Source organism: Magallana gigas, chromosome 1 (assembly GCF_963853765.1).
Source record: "Magallana gigas chromosome 1, xbMagGiga1.1, whole genome shotgun sequence".
Lineage (NCBI taxonomy): Eukaryota > Metazoa > Mollusca > Bivalvia > Ostreida > Ostreidae > Magallana > Magallana gigas.
Window position 1 is genome coordinate 18,488,375 of NC_088853.1, and position 5,345 is coordinate 18,493,719.

General features: G+C 29.7%; 1 long non-coding RNA gene across 1 annotated transcript; it reads left to right on the forward strand.

Annotated features, from left to right (window-relative positions):
• Positions 1 to 1,537: 1,537 nt before the first annotated feature.
• LOC136273216 (uncharacterized) lies at positions 1,538 to 3,441 on the forward strand. Its single transcript, XR_010711432.1, has 4 exons — positions 1,538 to 1,842; positions 2,328 to 2,388; positions 2,592 to 2,683; positions 2,952 to 3,441. It is a non-coding gene; the product is annotated as an uncharacterized lncRNA (long non-coding RNA).
• The last annotated feature ends 1,904 nt before the right edge of the window (positions 3,442 to 5,345 follow it).

Consider the following 5,345-nt stretch of genomic DNA (forward strand, 5'->3'; position numbering starts at 1 on the left):
TCAACGATAAATATTCCTGAAAGGGTGTTTAATTCAAAGTCAAATTCAAAATTCAATTCAACAATTTATTAAAATACATGTTTGTAAATATGATTATATATATAAAAGAAGTAAAAATATATTGTTCACATGATCACATCCCAGTTTTTCTTTCCATCTAAATTGCCACTATTTTCCTCTTTATCTCCATCTACACAGGAAAAATGTCCACATGTGTAAAATATGTGTATAATTTTACACATGTTTTGCACATATAATGCATGTGTACAACACATGTTTTAAAATTTATATGTTGAACACATATATTATACACGTGTGTAACATATATATTTTACATATGTTTAACACATATATAAAATAATATATGTTCAATACATGTTTCAAAGAACGGATAAACACGAAAAAAAAAATGTTGAATTTATTATTTATTTTCATGACTTTCACCTATATTTATGCATTTATTAGTAAATATTTGTAAGAATATAATTTATCTAACAAACTTTTGCAGAGTAACTTACAGAATATTTATTAGTTAACCAATTCCGGATTAAAATCTCGATTGGCTTTAATTTTGTCGTTTGCAATCATACGTCATTTTTTTACGTCACGGAAGCAGAAGATGTTGATCAATCATTTACAGATATTCGATTTGAGGCTAAAGGTAAGGTTTGTCAATCATTCTTATTCATTTATTTGTATTGTAAAATTATACAAATATTGCTGGTAACAACCTAGTCATTTTACAACACGTCAAGTAGCTTGTGTTCTTCGGGAAAATTCGGGTTCAAAACAAGAAACATGTATTGTCAACGATCGATGCTTATCCAATCTACTTAGGTGAAATTGATGAAAGTTTTTAGATGAACTATAAAGGCAAATACGGTGATTTAATGTATATAATACACATAAAGGTATATACTACATCTGCTATATATGTAGGTAAACTGTATAGGTCTGTCGGTAAACGTTTTCCACAAAGCTACAATTATAAGCAGTGGTAGCTGAAAAAAAAGCAGATTTATAGACAGAACAATGCTTGAAAATTGAGCGAACATTAAATATATGTCTATCAAATGTATTTTTATTTAGATCAGACACATTTCAATCTTGAAAAGTGAAAGTAGAATAAACTAGAGTAAACCTCGTTGCAAAGTAACGAGTAGGTATTCCATAAAACTTAAAAGCAGCAAGTCGAAAGTTTTATATAATTTTGTTGTTGTTGTTGTTGTTGATATATCAAAACTGAAAATTAAATTGATTGTTTAAAATGTTACTTATTATGCAACAACTTGCTAAAATGTTCAGTCGGTTACTTAAGTAAGTATGCTAATTAACACACTTTATTTTTAGACAGGTCACAGAAGACATAAACTAACGCAGTGGATAGCAGGGATGTCTCTCTAAACTGTTTATGCAGTTGTAAGTAGTATAAGTAAAATTCAGTTTTTTATCTTCAAAACTGTTGCTTGATTTAGTTTTTAGCAATCAAAAGCACTTGTAGCAATTAATTATTGTATAACATGTACATGTACTTGCAAAACAGCAATATAATTCTGAAAATCTGGATATTTCAGTTTTTTATAGTTTCAATAATGGTAATTCTAGGATGTACAACAATGACTTTTCTTACATGTGTATACAGTGACTGATTTAAACAAATATTTGTTTTTTAGTTTTAATATTGAAAGTCTGATGTTTATTTTTCTTAGCTGTTCCGCTCTACAATGGACTAATCTGAGACCCTCTCCCCCTGGATGGCTGTGCAATTATTTGTACAGGCAATTCACTCCACCAGGAAAGAGTCCTGTGGACATGAGGAGGAAGTAGATGACAGTAGCACTTGTAAGTCTGACTTTGTAATATCATGTGTATGATATACTTATATATTGATAAAAATCAACAATACTATTAAGGCATCTTAAAAGTGTCAGATCTAATGTATATACCGTGGAATCATTAAAATTCGTGGTGGCTCAATTTTTGAGGAATTCGAAAATCCTCAACGAAAACAATTTTAGAAACAGTTATCTTTGTCACTGAAACAGTAGGCTACGCATTCACGAAATTACATCCCCACAAAGAGCAAAAAAGTCATAATCCACGAAAATTGGCCCCCACAAATTTAAATGATTCCACAGTATACTACATATATTGGCTAACAAGTCAAACATTTATTGAACTTAACATGCAACCAGTCCCTTCTTTGGACATAATTATGTACAAATAAAGTGCATCATGTACATGTGTATAAATATATACATGTATAACTATTTATTGAATGATACTTTATAAAAGAATTTTGCTGATTTTTTCTTCATTTCTTTCAGAGATTATTCTTAACATCGAAAAAGTTTACCGAATGTTAGAAGTTCTGGCCAGAGTTTAAAGGTGAGAATTATAATTATATTAATATACATGATTGTATAGTAATAACTACATGTATGTAAGTTCTGCTAGAGAAATGCATGTATTTAAATTAAAATGAAAATTAAAATGAAAATTTGATTCTCACATGACAATTTAATTTATATCTTCAATCTATGAAATATACCATGACTATATATTAACTCGAGATTTTTTTCTGTCACCAGAGTTCTATGTATCAATAAAAAAAGACAACAGACGAAACATCTGGGAGCTTCTGCAGGAAAAAGAAGAAAGAAGAATTAAAGGTTACCAAGCGGTAAGTTAAAAAAATTGTTGTGATTTCACTCTTTTACAATATTAATACATATTCTGACCTAGATTACCAGGTACTTATCTAAAATATTTCTGTATGAATTCTAATATAGAATCTATATAATGTAATATCATTGGATAGTGTAACAAGTGTACATGTATACTGTAAAACAGAGACATGGCAAACAATAACTAATGGTGTAGTACATTAAATATGAAATAGAAACAATACATAATTATGTATGATTGTGTAATTTTTCTTTTTTTTACAGGAACAAGGAAGAGAGAAATGAATTGTTACATGGCAATGAAGAATAAACTCCTGAGAAAAAATTAATGAAGTTTTTGTTATTATTTTTTTATATGCCTGGTGTGCATCTGCAATAATATACTGATGATCTATACATTGATATCAAGGAATAGTTTGCAATATGAAGCACGCTGTACGTAATATATTTTAAATGAAAGGTTAAGTAAAGATGTACCTTTATTATTGAAAATTGCTAACAAAAAATTATATATAAATTTCATATATAAAATGCAACACATATATTACACATATAGAATATGTGTTTTACACATATAAAATATGCTATGTTTAATTTCACACATGTTTGACACATATTAAACACATGTTAAACATGTGTGGAATTAAACACTTTATATATGTGTGCTCTTTTTATGTGTTTTACACGTGTAAAATATATATGTAAAATATATGTTAAACACATGTTGCACACATGTGGACATTTTTCCTGTGTACATAAATGTTAATGTCTTCACCTACTCGCTATCACTGCACCTGCAAGCAGAACCAATCTGGATGTTTTACAGGCCAGTAAGTCTCCTCATAAAATTGAATGGCTGAAACAGAAAAAAAAATACAGTAAGGTCAGACTTTGTGCAGATTGTTAGTGCTGTTGTTTTAATTCAAAATTATGCAATTATCATAAAGTCATACATTTTATCATGAAGAAATCGATTTCTTTTTATGAATTATTTATTTGTTTTTAAATTACAGAGTATATACTTTCAAAATTAATATCTTTTTTTATAAGTGATTTCAAAAACATTAAGTCAATTCATATAACAGTCACCAGGATAGGATTCAATATTTATTTGATAGTCATATGTGTGTGTGGGGGGGGGGGGGAGGGGGGGTCCCTTATTTTTTTCATTCTCATTATTGCAGACACAGTACCAATTTTTTTGACTTTAAACAAGAGTCCCATGTGCCTCATCTCTCATCTAAACAACAGTTCCTTGTAACACTCTTTATTTGAAGCATATGCTATTTCTATTTTAAATTTTGAACCCCTTTCTAGGGCCCCAGTATTGGTCCATGGTTTATGGTTGCAATGGCTTTAACAATTTGTAATACACACATCTTAGGATGCTTGTATAATCATCTTACAAACTGTAGCTTTGTAGTTCTTGGGAAGAAAATTTTAAAACATTTTCCTAGCTGCAGGTCTGTAGATCCCAGTCTGAAAAATTTGGATGGACGACCTGGGAGTTACAGTGCCACCCATTGAAAAATTGTGTATTAATTATTGTGCACAAAACTGTGTGCTAGTTTTGGACTGATTAACCTAATTAATATGCAAGTTCTGTGAAAACAATTAGTACCATTTAATAAATTCTTCATGCAATTTATTACTGATGTCTCTTTACCTGCTTGAGACTTTCTCCGAAACATGCTACCAACCTTAGAAAATCAAGTATATCAAATTTACATCGAGATCGAGAGTTGCCATGTAAACAAACTGCACCACTTCACTTTATGGGGCTCGTAATGGTGTTTAAAAAACTATCAGTGGCAAGTTTCTAATCAAATAGGATATAAACCTACATCAATCTTGTGAATTGTCCAGGGGCCAAGTCTAAACAATTTTATAGAATCAACAAAATGTCAAATTGCTTGCTTTAAGTAAAACCATTTATTATAACATTTGAGTTTTGATAAATTTATAATGTTTTCCTTTGTAAAATTGGACCCCCAATGTGGCTCCACCCTACTCAAAAATATGATTTTGACAAAGAACTATACAATTATGATGTGGGTTAAATTTGGCCCATAATTCGCAATTATTTTAAAGTGTTTCGGGTACAATAAAACGTTATATTATTTTTTAGAAGAGTTGATATAAAATATAATTTTCAGCTATTTATTTGCACTCACTTGCAGTATATGACGTCAGAAGTGAGGCTATTTCTATAATTCAATCAAAATCACTCAAAAATTGACATTTTTGTTATCTTTTTATGAATGGGAAATAAAGAGCGCATGCTTGAACAAGAAAAATTTTTTTCTCACTTATTAGTCTTGGATAGATACATCTCTGATGAAAATATTTTGTTTGTTCAAGCATGCGCTCTATTTTTTCTGAAAGAAAAACTGCTTGAAAACAAGCCGTTTAATATGCTAAAAATGCAAAAATTGCAGGAAAAGAATGTCTTTATGATATCATATTTCTAAACTGTGGGCACTTGAATCAAAGTGAACATTATGTAAAAACATCACACATATATCTGTACAAAGAAAACAAAGAATTACAATGTTTCAATGTTCATTTTAGGGGGCCATTTTAGTCCCATATCATATTTAGTCCTTTGAACATACACTATCTAAGGTTGCTTTCACTTAAGTACTAAGCGTTTACCGC